Here is a 15987-nt window from a genome sequence, read left to right on the forward strand (position 1 = left end):
TGCAGGTAAGACCAACTTTTCTGCTCCAAGCGACCTGACTTGTGGTCTCAGGACACACAGAGGTAAAATTCCTCTAGGACAGGACACTTCAGGTTTTTAGCTGGATTCCCAACCTCACTGATCCCCGCCCACAACTCACTGCTCCCAAACCCCATGGGAGAGGGAGCTCACCACACAGACAGGTGGGCACTCCTGAGACTGCAGAGCAGAAGAGACCACTAATACTGCCCACCCCTGCCCACATCTCTGGCCTAAGAGGAAACTGTATACAGCCTCTGGGAACCGGAAGATAGGGGCACTGGAGCTGCAGGTCCCCTGCATCTCAGACACCACCAGAACCTTAAGGGACCGGAACAACAGTACTCTGCACCGAAATCCCATGGAAGGGAGAGCTAAACCTTCAGAGAGGCAGATAATCCTGGGAAGCCAGAAGAGACTACTCTCTGCCCACATTTCTGACTCCAGAGGAAAACACCAAAAGCCATCTAGGACCCTGGTGCATGGGGTCTCCCGGATAATGCGGCACAGGTCCTCCAGGTTGCTGCCCTCATGGCAGACAGGCTTCGGAAGCCAGAAGAGAATACACTCTGCCCACATTTCTGACTCCAGAGGACAACACCAAATGCCATCTGGGACACTGGTGCACAGGGGCTCCCGGAAAAGGCGGCGCAGGTCCTCCAGGTTGCTGCCTTCATGGAGAGCTCATAAGCAACACCCCCCGTGCAAACTTGAGCCTCGTGACCAAAGGTAAGGCCAACTTTTCTGCTCGAAGTGATCTGCCTCGTGAAATCAGGGCACAGGCCTACAGGAACAGCTGAAGACCTGTAGACAGGAAAAACTACACGCCCGAAAGCAGAACACTCTATTCCCATAACTGGCTGAAAGAAAACAGGAAAACAGGTCTACAGCGCTCCTGACATACAGGCCTGGAGAACAGTTTAGCCACTGTGAGAAATAACAGAAAAAGTAACACCAGAGATAATCTGATGGTGAGAGGCAAGCACAGGAACTCAAGCAACAGAAACCAAGACTACATGGAGTTATCGGAGCCCACTTCTCCCACCAAAGCAAACACTGAATATCCAAACACACCAGAAAAGCAAGATCTAGATTTAAAATCATATATGATCATGATGCTGGAGGAGTTCAAGAAAGACATGAAGAACTCCCTTAGAGAAACGCAGGAAAACATAAATAAACAAGTAGAAGCCTATAGAGAGGAATCACAAAAATCCCTGAAAGAATTCCAGGAAAACACAATCAAACAGTTAAAAGAAAAAAAAAATGGAAATAGAAGCAATGAAATAAGAACACAGGGAAACAACCGTGGATGTAGAAAACCAAAGGAAGAGACAAGGAGCCGTAGATACAAGCATCACCAACAGAATACATGAGATAGAAGAGAGAATCTCAGGAGCAGAAGATTACATAGAAATCATCGACACAACTGTCAAAGATAATGTAAAACAGAAAAAGCTACTAGTCTAAAACATACAGGAAATGCAGGACTCAATGAGAAGATCAAACCTAAGCATAATAGGAATAGAAGAGAGTGAAGACTCCCAGCTCAAAGGACCAGTAAATATCTTCAACAAAATCATAGAAGAAAACTTCCCTAACCTAAAGAAAGAGATGCCCATAAGCATACAAGAAGCCCATAGAACTCCAAATAAATTGGACCAGAAAAGAAGCTCCTCCCATCACATAATAGTCAAAACACTAAATGCACAAAATAAAGAATATTAAAAACAGTAAGGGAAAAAGTCAAGTAACATATAAAGGCAGATCTATCATAATCACACCAAACTTCTTGCCTGTGACTATGAAAGCCAGAAGATGCTGGACAGAAGTCATACAGACCCTAAAAGAACAGAAATGCCAGCCCAGGTTAATGTATCCTGCAAAACTCTCAATTAACATAGGTGGAGAAACCAAAATATTCCATAACAAAACCAAATTTACAAAATATCTTTCTACAAATCCAGCGCTACAAAGGATAATAAATGGTAAAGCCCAACATAAGGAGGCAAGCTACACCATAGAAAAAGCAAGAAACTAATTGTCTTGGCAACAAAACAAAGAGAAGAAAAGCACACAAACATAATCTCACATGCAAATATGACTATAACAGGAAGCAATAATCAATATTCCTTAATATCTCTCAACATCAATGGTCTCAACTCCCCAATAAAAATACATAGATTGACAAACTGGATACGCAATGAGGACGCTGCATTCTGCTGCCTACAGGAAACACACCTCACAGACAAAGACAGACACTACCTCAGTGTGAAAGGCTGGAAAACAACTTTCCAATCAAATGGTCTGAAGAAGCAAGCTGGAGTAGCCATTCTATTATCGAATAAAATGAATTTTCAAGTAAAAGTCATCAAAAAAGATAAGGAAGGACACTTCATATTCATCAAAGGAAAAATTCACCAAGATGAACTCTCAATCCTAAACATCTATGCTCCAAATCCAAGGGCCCGTGCATACATAAAAGAAACCTTACTAAAGCTCAAAACACACATTGCACCTCACACAATAATAGTAGGAGATTTCAACACCCCACTCTCATCAATGGAAAGATCATGGAAAGAGAAATTAAACAGAGATTTAGACAGACTAAGAGAAGTCATGAACCAAATGGACTTAATAGATATTTATAGAACATTCTATCCTAAAGCAAAAGGATATACATTCTTCTCAGCACATCATGGTACTTTCTCCAAATTGGCCATATAATTGGTCAAAAAACAGGTCTCAGCAGATACAGAAAGACAGAAATAATCCCATGCGTCCTATGAGACCACCAAGGGCTAAAGCTGGTCTTCAATAACAATGAGGGAAGAATGCCCACATATACATGGAAGTTGAACAAATCTCTACTAAACGATAACCTGGTCAAAGAAGAAATAAAGAAAGAAATTAAAGACTTTTTAGAATTTAAAGAAAATGAAGGTACAACATAACCAAACTTATGGGACACAATAGAAGCTGTGCTACGAGGAAAACTCATAGTGCTGAGTGCCTGCAGAAAGAAACAGGAGAGAGCATATGTCAGCAGCTTGACAGCATACCTAAAAGCTCTAGAACAAAAGGAACAAATACACCCAGGAGGAGTAGAAGGCAGGAAATAATCAAACTCAGAGCGGAAATCAACCAAGTAGAAACAAAAAGGACCATAGAAAGAATAAACAGAACCAAAAGTTGGTTCTTTGAGAAAACCAACAAGATAGATAAACCCTTAGCCAGACTTACAAGAGGACACAGAGAGTGTGTCCAAATTAACAAAATCAGAAATGAAAAGGGAGACATAACTACAGAATCAGAGGAAATTCAAAAAAATCATCAGATCCTACTACAAAAGCCTATATTCAACAAAACTTGAAAATCTGAAGGAAATGGACAATTTCCTAGACAGATACCAGGTACCGAAGTTAAATCAGGAACAGATAAACCATTTTAAAAAACCCCATAACACCTAACGAAATAGAAGCAGTCATTAAAGGTCTCCCAACCAAAGGGAGCCCAGGTCCATATGGGTTTAGTGCAGAATTCTATCAGACCTCCATAGAAGACCTCATAACAATACTGTTTAAACTATTCCACAAAATTGAAACAGATGGAGCACTACCGAATTCCTTCTATGAAGCCACAATTACTCTTATACCTAAACCACACAAAGACACAACAAAGAAAGAGAACTTCAGACCAATTTCCCTTATGAATATCAATGCTAAAATACTCAATAAAAATCTGGCAAACCGAAACAAAGAGCACATCAAAATAATCATCCTTTATGATCAAGTAGTTTTAATCCCAGGCATGGAGGGATGGCTTAATATATGGAAAACCATCAATGTGATCCATTATATAAACAAACTGAAAGAACAAAACATGATCATTTCATTAGATGCTGAGAAAGCAATTGACAAAATTCAACACCCCTTCATAATAAAAGTCCTGAAAAGAATAGGAAATCAAGGCCCATACCGAAACATAGTAAAAGCCATATACAGCAAACCAGTTGCTAACATTAAACTAAATGGAGAGAAACTTGAAGCAATTCCACTAAAGTCAGGGACTAGACAAGGCTGCCCACTCTCTCCCTACTTATTCAATATAGTTCTTGAAGTTCTAGCCAGAACAATCAGACAACAAAAGGAGATCAAGGGGATACAGACTGGAAAAGAAGAAGTCAAAATATCACTGTTTGCAGATGATATGATAGTATATTTAAGTGATCCCAAAAGTTCCACCAGAGAACTACTAAAGCTGATAAACTACTTCAGCAAAGTGGCTGGGTATAAAATTAACTCAAATAAATCATTAGCTTTCCTCTACACAAAAGGGAAAAAAGTCGAGAAAGTAATTAGGGAAATGACACCCTTCATAATAGACCCAAATAATATAAAGTACCTCGGTGTGACTTTAACCAAGCAAGTAAAAGATCTGTACAATAAGAACTTCAAGACACTGAAGAAGGAAATTGAAGAAGACCTCAGAAGATGGAAAGATCTCCCATACTCATGGATTGGCAGGATTAATATAGTAAAAATGGCCATTTTACCAAAAGCGATCTACAGATTCAATGCAATCCCCATCAAAATACCATTCTGTTTCTTCAAAGAGTTAGACAGAACAATCTGCAAATTCATATGGAATAACAAAAATCCAAGATAGCTAAAAGTATCCTCAACAATAAAAGGACTTCAGGGGGAATCACTATCACTGAACTCAAGCAGTATTACAGAAAAATAGTGATTAAAAACTGCGTGGTAATGGTACAGAGACAGACAGATAGACAAATGGAATAGAACTGAAGACCCAGAAATGAACACACACCTATGGTAACTTGATTTTTGACAAAGGACACAAAACCATCCAATGGAAAAAAGATAGCATTTTCAGCAAATTGTGCTGGTTCAAGTGGAGGTCAACATGTAGAAGAATGCAGATCGATCCATGTTTATCACCCTGAACAAAGCATAGGTCCAAGAGAATCAAGGACCTCCACATCAAACTAGATACACTCAAACTAATAGGAGAAAAATTGGGGAAGCACCTCGAACAAATGGGGACTGGAGAAAATTTCCTGAACAAAACACCAATGGCTTATGCTCTAAGATCAAGAATCGGCAAATGGGATCTCATAAAACTGCAAAGCTTCTGTAAGGCAAAGGACACTGATGTTAGGACAAAATGACAACCAACAGATTGGGAAAAGATCTTTACCAATCCTACAACAGATAAAGGGTTTATATCCAAAATATAAAAGAACTCAAGAAGTTAGATCGCAGCGAGACAAATATCCTTATTATAAAATGTGGTTCAGAGCTAAACAAAGAATTCACAGCTGAGGAATGCCGAATGGCTGAGAAACACCTAAAGAAATGTTCAACATCTTTAGTCATAAGGGAAATGCAAATCAAAACAACCCTGAGTTTTCACTCACACCAGTGAGAATGGCTATGATCAAAAACTCAGGTGACAGCAAATGCTGGCGAAGATGTGGAGAAAGAGGAATACTCCTCCATTGTTGGTGGGATTGCAGACTGGTACAATCATTCTGGAAATCAGTCTGGAGTTTCCTCAGAAAATTGGACATTGAACTACCTGAGGACCCAGCTATACTTCTCTTGGGCCTATACCCAAAAGATGCCCCAACATATAAAAAAGACACGTGCTCCACTATGTTCATAGCAGCCTTATTTATAATAGCCAGAAGCTGGAAAGAACCCAGATGCCCTTCAACAGAGGAATATATACAGAAAATGTGGTACATCTACAAAATGGAATATTACTCAGCTATCAAAAACAATGGCTTTATGAAATTCATAGGCAAATGGAGGAAACTGGAAAATATCATCCTGAGTGAGGTAACCCAATCACAGAAAAACACACATGGTATGCCCTCATTTATAAGTTGCTATTAGCCCAAATGCTTGAATTACCTTAGATGCATAGAACACATGAAACTCAATACGGATGATCAAAATGTGAATGCTTCACTCCTTTAAAAGGGGAACAAGCATACTCTTGGCAGGGAATAGGGAGGCAAAGATTAAAACAGAGGCAGAAGGAACACCCATTCAGAACCAGCCCCACATGTTGCCCATACATATACATCCACCAATTAGACAAGATGGATGAAGCAAAGAAGTGCAGGCTGACAGGAACAGAATGTAGATCTCTCCTGAGAGACACAGCCAGAATACAGCAAATACATAAGCAAATGCCAGCAGCAAACCACTGAACTGAGAACGGGACCCCTGTTGAAGGAATCAGGGAAAGGACTGGAACAGCTTGAAGGGGCTCGAGACCCCATATGAACAACAATGCCAACCAACCAGAGCTTCCAGGGACTAAGCCATTACCCAAAGACTATACATGGACTGACCCTGGACTCTAACCTCATAGGTAGCAATGAATAGCCTAGTAAGAGCACCAGTGGAAGGGGAAGCCCTTGGTCCTTCTAAGACTGAACATCCAGTGAACGTGATTGTTGGGGGCAGGGCGGTAATGGGGGGGAGGATGTGGAGGGAAACACTCATATAGAAGAGGAGGGGGAGGGGTTATGGGGATATTGGCCCGGAATCCGGGAAAGGAAATAACATTCGAAATGTAAATAAGAAATACTCAGTTAATAAAGAAAAAAAAGAAAAAAATATGGAAAAAAAGAAAAAAATATTTTCCCCAAACTCACTTAACTTTAATTTCTATCTCATATGTGAGTGTGTGTATGTGTGTGTGTTTGTGTGTGTGATTGTGTGTGTGTGTCTGTGTGTGTGTGTGTATGTGTGTGTCTGTGTGTTATCCTGTACGTATGTGTGGGCATGTATGTGGGCATGTGTTTCAGCATTTTCCAAATACGGGCATTTACTCAAACTCTATATTCAGGACAGCCCCAGGAGTGCAACCCATAGAAGCTCCAACCTATTCTCACAGAAACAAGACCTCTTCTGGGCCTTCACCTTCCTAACTACAGATGGTACCTTAGATCCTGCAGCAAGAAAACTTACACATCTCCTAAGACTTGACCAACATCCCTATCACCATTTTCTTAGGTTTCCTAGAGACCCATTACTCCAAAGTCAGCAGGAAGCAGCTAAAGGTCACATTGAATCTATTGCTGTTCATCACGGCATCTTTCTAGTTTCCCCTTTTTATATTAAACAAAAACGGGGGAATTTTAGCATCTTAACATCCTTTCTTTTAGGCTCCAACAAACAGATATTAGCCTGGATCACAATAAATTGAACTTTTTGGTCTCTCTTGTATGACCCCCTCTACCTCTCCCCATTCTCCAAGGCTGACCTCATCTCTGTGTAACTGTCTCTCTGTCTGTCTCTTCCTGTCTCTGTCTCTGCCTCTCTTTTTCTCTGTCTATCTCTGTCTCTGTCTCTGTCTCTCTGTCTGTCTCTCTGTCTCTGTCTCTGTCTCTGTCTCTGTCTCTGTCTCTGTATCTCTCTCTCTCTCTCTCTCTCTCTCTCTCTCTCTCTCTGATTCTATGTCTTCCCACCTCCCCTTCCTATGCCCCCAAATAAACTCTATCCTACAGTACAACTCTCCTATGCCTGTTCCCTCTGAGGAAGGGATGAATCTGTATGGGCTTGCTGAGGCAACTCTTCCTACTGCACAATACCGCAAAACCTCAAAATATACCCTTGGCTTTATAAACACACCAAACTGTGATTTATATCTGAACCGTATGTACTATACATTATAAAATTATGGAAGGAAAAAATCTTAAAAATTAAAAAGTTGTCTCTGAATATATATGGAAATACCTTGTTTTCTACCTCATGACAGAACTTTGCAAAGCTGCATACCTGAGTGGCTACATTTTCTGAAATGCAAGAATGAGCAGATAAGTATGGAAATATATCAGTTCATGGCATGCTGAGAAGAGGGGATGACCACCCATAAACAGACTGTGCTACTGAGGTCACTCCCTCTGAAGGTTCTGCCAAAGCTGGAGAAGTTTAAATCTTCTTGAAAACATATATCTATCGTCCATCATCCTGTACTTTTAAGACTCCTTTCAAATACTGAGTAGTAATAGGAAAAATTCAATGAGACTACAAGGCAATAATGTTGTATTTAGTCAAAGTTGTCAGAGGATGCCTGGCAGGAAGTACTTTATAAGGCAGAACTGATTTGATTTTTTAAATACAATGTATATATCAATAACACTTTCTGGACATGGAGCTGTTTTATATAATGCACTGGATTTGAATTGAATCATCCCATCTTCAACTGCCTCCAAGCAGGTTAAGGTTAAGGTTATTCTTTCATGGATTAGTTTTACTTACAGATTTTATACAATAATGACAAAAGTTAAGAATTATATAGGGTTAGATAAAAGGAAAATGAATGGAAGATTTTTTTTCAGCTATCAATATACAGTGTCAAGGTGGCATTATGATTTGAAAATTCATAAAGAAATACCTGTGTTTTTAAGTAAATTACATTTTCTATTATAAAAGTTATAATTAATTGTGGATATTATATAAAAGTATCAATCTCTGAGCTTTGGGTTTTAGACTTATTGCTTGGGACACAGAAAGGCAACTTGTTAGTGAAAAGGCCAGTGCCCAGGATCCACAACTTTATGCTGCCCACAAGACAGGTTCTCCTACCTAAATTAAGTTAAGATAATCCTGCTCAGTAATGATGGAAGCTTGTCTTTCTGGGGATTCTCTGACTCATCAAGTTTAAAAAAGAGAATAATCATCTCGAAAGTATCTAAGAATAAAAACCTGTATAAGATGTATGCATTCATCTATACTATGATATTCTGTGGATAGAAATCATGCCTTTGTAATTTCTGCATTTGATTCCAATTAGAGAATTGAAAATATTATTTTTGAATCATAAAATATTTCTATATACTACTTACCATATCTGGATAATGAATAGGCCTTATAAGAGACAAATTCAATGCTTACTTATCATGGGCATTTAGAAGAGAAGTAGCAGTATGGTATTAATAGAACTTAAAGCTGACCCAAAGGATACAGGTATACTATTTGGGATTAAAAGAATTGAGTACTTACTGGTTTTTATTTGTTTGTTTGTTTGTTTGTTTGTTTGTTTGAAGAACTCTAATTATGCTCAGTTTTTCCAAGCCCCTTCCTTTTCACACCAGTGAATTCTAGTTTACATGTGATAATCATTTAATTCATGTTTCTTGAGCTCTTCATTGTATCTGAATGTTAGAGTCCTCTCTTTTTCCTCCTCTCCTTTACATATTTTTTTCTTTTGAACATCCTTTCTTTATTTCTGGAACTTTGAGAAAGAGTCTCATTCTATAGCCTAGGCTGTCCTCAAAATTGTAGTGATCAGTTTGCTGAAATCTCTTGAAGGATATGATTGCAGATGTGAACAAATAAACCATGAAAGTTTTTTTCTTAAAATCTTTTTCTGCATTTACACATTATTGATTTTCTTTTCTTATTTATTGAATTGTTTATGTATATATATGTATATATATGTATATATATGTATATATATGTATATATATTTCAAATGTTATTCACTGTCCTGGTTCCCTCTTCTTCCATCCCTCCTCCAAATGCTTCTGTGGTAATGTTCACCCTCCCGTCAACCCACTCACACTTCAAAACTCTGGCATTTCCCTACACTAAGAAAAAGTGCCCTCAGAGGACCAAGGACTTCTTGCTATCATTGCTAGACAATTCCACCATCTGATACATGGGCAGCTAAAACCATGGGTCCCCAAATGAGTACTATTTGGTTGGTGGTTTAGTCTGCAGAAACTCTGGGTTATCTGGTTGGTTGATATTGCTGTTCTTCCTATATGGTTTTGAACCCTATCAGCTCCTTTAGTCCTTTCTCTAATACCTTCAGTGGGGTCCCTGTGCTCAGTCTGATGGTTAGCTGTAAGCATCTTAATTTTTATGGGTAACACTCTGGCAGAACCTCTCAGGAGACATTCATATCAGGTTCCTGTCCACAAGCACTTCTTGGCAACAGCAATAGTGACTGATTTGTGACTGCATATGGGATGGATCCATAGGTTGGGCAGTGTCTGCATGGCCTTTCTTTCATTCTCTGTTCCCTTCATTGTTGCGGTATTCCTTCCCTTAAGTATTGTGTCCCCCCTTCTCAGAGGAGTGATGCATCCACATTTTGGTCTTACTTCTTCTTGAGCTTCATATGGTTTGTAAATTTTATGTTGGGTATTCTTAGATTTGGGCATATATCCACTTACCAGGGAGTGCATACCATACATGATTTTGTGACTAGGTTACAACACTCCAGATAATATTTTCTAGTTCTATCCATTTGCTTATGAACATGAAATCATTCTTTTTAATAGCTGTGTAGTACTCCATTGTGATAATGTGTGACATTTTCTGTATTCATTCCTTAGTTGAGCAACATCTGGATTCTTTCCAGCTTCTGGCTACAATAAATATGGCTTCTAGAAACATAGTAGTGCATGAGTCTTTGTTATATATTGGAGCTACTTTTGGGTATATACTCTGTAGTGTTATAGCTGGGACCTCATTTTGAACTGTGTACACTTTTCTGAGTAATCGCCAGATTGATCTCCAAAGTGGTTTTTCCAGCTGGCAGTATCACCAGCAATGGAGGAGTTTTTTTTTTTTTTCTCTTTCACACCCTTTCTTGAATTTGCTGTCACCAGAGTTATTTATATCAGTCATTATGATTGGTATAAGGAAGAACCTCAGGGTCATTTTGATTAGCATTTCCCTGATGACTAAGGATGTTGATCATTTCTGTAGGAGCTTCTAAGACATTTGAGATTCCCTAGGTAAGTACTCTTTGTTTAGCTCTCTACCCAGTTTTTAAATAGGATTATTTGGTTCTGTTCAATCTAATTTCATGAGTTTATGTATATTTTGAATATTAGACATGTATTAGATGTCCAGTTGGTGAAGATCTTTTCCCAATCTATGAGTTGCCATTTTGTCCAGTTGACAATGTCCTTTGCTTGATAGAAGCTTTTTAAATTTATGAGGTCATATTTGTAAATTGTTGATCATAGAGCATGAGCAATTGTGTTCTTTTGTTTAAAGTACTTCTTTACTTCAAGAGAGAAGAATCAAGCAAAAATGTGAAGAAAACAATATTGTTTATAATTCAATATCTTAATATTTGTGATACACTTACTATTCTCTGACATCTTTTAAGGCAATTGGTAAAGTTTTCCAGCTCTGCCCTCTGCAGAACCTGTACAGCTAGAATTTTAATGTAGATAGTTATGGCTATCTCCTCACCATGGAGCCTGCTGATAGTTTTGCTTATCGTATTATACTTGCATCCCCAATTACTGGGGTACCTTGAAGCAACTGGTTTTTAACATTCAACAATAACCTCTTCTTCGATGTGTTCAGGAAATCTCTCCATGCCACCCCCGCCAACCCAGTGACAAACCTCAGTGGTTGTCTATGAAGTCTTCAAGACTTTATAAAATGTTACTAGGCATATTACTTATTACCTCATCATTTTTGGAGCAAAGTGTCATGCTGACCACCAAGGCATCACTTCCCAAAGACTTAACCTTTTTGATATTGGTCCCTTTCTGTATTACAACTGATTGATTATTTAGAGAAAAATGGCCAGCATTCACTTCCAACAAAGCAAGTGTTTCAATTTAGTGGCTACAGTATTGAAATTTGTGAATTGAAAATTTCTCTAGTTTGTCTAGGAAACAAAGTTTAGCTCATGAGGATAGGGATTTTGGAGGATTCAGCCTAAGGGGCTGAGTAAGAAATACAGTACATTCCTCTATATTTAATGCAATGGAAAGGAAATGAGAGATATAGATAGAAAGAGAGTGATACAGAGAAATAGGAAGAGACAGAGAGAAAGGAGAGAGAGAGAGAGAGAGGGAGAAAGATGCTAGACAAGGTAAGTCAGAAGAATCAGTAGATTTTGAAGATGTTAGCTACTAGAGTAATTAGATCAACTGAGAAGGTATTGCTAACAAATCAACCCAATAATCACTGGGTATCGAAACTTGAGGTTACCAGATTTCTCTTTGGGTTTCCAGGTGCCCCTCTGATATAAAGCAGAAAACTACTCTGAGGAAACAAGGCTGATTAATATAGACTGGGACATTACAGAGAGGCGATCAAGAGCTAGAAGGTACAAATATAAAGCACAGAGGTCAGAGAATCTTATTGTTTCAAATCTGCTGGTGAAAATGTAACGAGAAAGGTATTCTGATAACAATAGAAAAGCAAATTTTTTGTCCAATGTATATGGAATTCAAATGATGCTCAAATACAAATCCAAGAGCAAGAAGTATATTTTGCTTGATTGCCAGGAAAGTGAAGGACATACATTTTATTGAATCAGGGACATGGCTGAGAAATATTACCCTGGATTTAGGGAGGTTTATTGTTCAGAGTATCTAGTACCTGACATGCCCATGATAAATTCTGTTTGAAGGAAAGAAGTACTGAAGGGGTGAGATTGGGATAAAGATAGAGATGAAAAATAATATGCAGGTGAGAAATAAGTAGACAGCTATTTTGATAGAGCCTTTTCCCAGTGGAGAAAGCAACAGAGATGCTACACAGAGCAGTTTAAGCCAGATTCAAATGTTATTTCTCTTATGCCACAAAGGTTCTTGGTGCTTCAGAGGGATGGCAGGGTGCTTTGAAATAACTATTTCACTTCCACTGTATCAGGAGTGTGAACTATATCCTTAACCTATTCTGTCTTCAGCCTGTACTATTATACAATAAGGGACAAATTGATGGTCTTAGAGGATAAGATCAACATTCCTATTAAGTCACATGATATCAGTGTTGTACATTTCTAGCTTGACTTGTGTGTATTAGGCCTAAGCAATACCAACAATGTGAGTCTCATTTGCAATGTAGTGAGTGGGGAGCTTTCTTCACCAAGTGCAAGCACACCAGTAGATGATCTACATTCTCCATCACTGCTGCCAAACTGAAGAGAAAGTAGAATAAAGAAGGAGACATCTCACAATCCTGATTGCAGCACATTTTTAACCACATATATTGTTTGTATATTGTTTAATCAAAAAGTCATGTGGTTTCAAAAACAAAAATCTTGACATTTCCACCACAGTTCTTACCAGTGCACAGTTTGCACAGACACAGTTGTAAATTGTTAGTGATATCCTACTGGACAGAGGATGGTGGTCAAATGCCTTCCCTCAGGCTGGCCTTGAAATCACAGAACATCAAATCTAGCTGATTTTCTTCCAATAGTTCATCCTTGATTTCTTTCCTTAGCCAACCAATAAAGCTTTCTTTTGGAGAATTGGCTATCAACAGTATGAAATCCAGAATATCTGTTCAATGCAGGTTCTGGTTTATTATCCTTCTCGTAAGTGTATTATTTCCCTAAAGTTCAGCCTTATAATTGTACCCCAAGGTCTGTCTGCAGGAATTGGGAAACACTAGAAGTTCATACATATCATAATGTAATTCCCATTAGTAAAAACAGTATACTCATGTGTATGAGTTTACATTGAATTGAGTTATATATTAGTATATAAGCAAAGATTGTTTGTCAGGAAATATCACTAAGACCAACTTCCCTGCATTAACAAACATCTTACTCAGGAAATACCAATGCAAAAAAGGATCAATTTCCTACAGCAATGTTAGAGAGACCCATGTGACATGGAGATCATTTATAGTCAGGATTCTTCTCTGTCATAAGCATACTACTAAAATCATGGATAGTTTTGATTATTCAGAAAGTCAGAATATTTTAAAAATGGCAGTAGATCTCAAAATTCAATACAATTCTAAAATGCATCAGTTTTGCTGATATGGACTCAACTTTCTGAAAAAAGGTACAGTTGTATAAAGTGAGTTTTTAAAAATACCATGTTATTGGTTATTGTTTTGTATTAGTGTTTGAGTACATGTCTATGGAGCATATGCCATTTGGTCTGAAAAAGGCCAGAAGAGTGCCTCAGTTCACTTGTGACTGTCGAACTGATCATGATTAGCAGAAAAGTAGGCAATGGAGTCAACACTTTCTCTGGGAGAGTAGTCGGTACTCTTAACTGTTGAGAAATCCTTTAGAGAAAAGGCAGGTTTTTTAATGACACTTAACTAGTACTAACACTCCTAAAAACTGGAACATCAATCACCTTCAAGGAATGTTGCAGATTAAATGGTTTTGTTTGGAAGTTGTGGATTGACTGCAAAAGCATAGACATAATATTTCTAACAGAAAAAAGAAAGTACTTTCCTTGTCTCATGACAGTGATAATAATTATGAAAAATGTTAATATGAATCTTATTCTAGCATTATTGGCTCTAGGAGGATATTATTGACATACAGACATAAATATGAGAATGAATTACTGACCATTTCTACAGAATTTGTGTCACTTTATGTTATGAGGAGTGTTATATGGTCTTTTCCTTATATCCATAACTCTCCTGGCTCTTACAATTAAGACAGATCTCAGCATACCTCCTCACCTGTATCAGAAATTACAGTGAAAGGGAAATTTCAAGGAACTTAACTTTTAATTTTAATTTTCCTATGCTGATATTGAGAACCAGGGAAAAACATCAAATTTTGTAAAGCGCACATTTGATGTTAAAATTTATGAGAAATGTTTTGTGTGTTCATTAGATGAGAGATATTTAAAAAGGAAGATTTTACTTGAAAGAAAAAAACTTTAATTATTGAAATGACACTGCTAAACTCCAGAAGAGCATTTGGCAAAGAAGTAAAAACCTCTAGCTATTGAGAGTTCTGAAAGTACAAAGGAAAACAATTTTAATAGTAACGATAAGATTTTATCCCCTCTTTGGGATTGAAGAATTCAAGTTTGGCCTTACATTCTTGTTAATATTGTTTCAGTTTTCTCATGGGAGTCATGAGCTTTTGGGCTTATATTCACTGACCAATCTGGGTTACCACACTCAGGAAAATATTTTCTAGTTCCACCCACAGGCCTGCAAAATTCATAAAGTGATTGTTTTTAAATGGTGAGTAGTATTCTCTTGTGTAAATGTATATTTCCTCTACCCAATCTTGTGTTGAGGGACATCTAGATTGCTGATGCCGAGCAGGGCCTGTCGATAGGAGACTAGTATAGCTCTGCTCTGAGATGCTTTACCTACATCTGACTAAGACAGATGCAGATGCAGCCAACTATTGGACTGAGCCCAGGAACCAAAATGGAAGAGCCAGGGGAAGGACTGGAGGAGCTGAAGGGGATTGCAATTCCATAGGAAGAACAACATCAACTACATCAACTAACCCGGACCTTCAGAGCTCCCATGGACTAATCTACCAAAGAAACAGTATACCTGCGTTTGTCTATGGCTCCTGCTATATATGTAGCAGAAGAGTCCCTTATCTGGCATGATTGAAATCTGAGACTTTTGGTCTGTCCTGCAGAGGTTTGTTGGTTACCCCACTGTATTAGTCAGGGTTTTCTAGAATCACATAATTTAAGGGTGGTCTCTATATAGTAAGGAGATTTGCTGATGACTTACAGTCTGTAGTCCAACTCCCCCGCAATGGTCAGCAGCAGCTGTGAATGGAAGTCCAAGGATCTAGCAGTGTCTCAGTCTCACATCTCAGACAGGTGAGGAGAGGATCTTCCATCTTCCAATGTCCTTATGTAGGTCTCTAGCAGAAGGTGTGTCCTAGATTAAAGGTGTGTACCACCATGCCTCGATCTTGGACTTGCTTTGTCCCAGATGACCTAGAACAGCGAGATCTCCTTGTCTTACCCTATGCTTCCAGATCTCCATGCCAAGAACTAGGCCAGAAACTTGGATCTTTCATCTTCAAGATCAGTATCACAGGTGAGCCTTCCAATTCTGGATTGTAGATAATTCCAGATATAGTCAAGATGACAATCAGGAATAGCCACTACTCCCCTTATAGCGGAATGCAAAAGGGGTGAGGCAGGAGTGAGTGGGTGGGTGTGGAATCACCTTCTTAGAGGCAAAGGCTTTTGTGGTGGGGAGG

General features: G+C 38.5%; 1 protein-coding gene across 1 annotated transcript in view; it reads right to left on the reverse strand.

The window, feature by feature from the left end:
- Window positions 1-15718, reverse strand: part of LOC134483425 (uncharacterized) — a 329893-nt gene extending 314175 nt beyond the window's left edge. Inside the window, exon 1 of the mRNA XM_087600956.1 lies at window positions 15507-15718. The gene's annotated coding sequence lies outside the window, so the exon portion shown is untranslated. The remainder of the gene's footprint in view (window positions 1-15506) is intronic.
- Between the last annotated feature and the right edge of the window lie 269 nt (window positions 15719-15987).

The sequence above is a fragment of the Rattus norvegicus genome, chromosome 1, assembly GCF_021556685.1.
Source record: "Rattus norvegicus strain SHRSP/BbbUtx chromosome 1, alternate assembly SHRSP_T2T, whole genome shotgun sequence".
Classification (NCBI taxonomy): domain Eukaryota; kingdom Metazoa; phylum Chordata; class Mammalia; order Rodentia; family Muridae; genus Rattus; species Rattus norvegicus.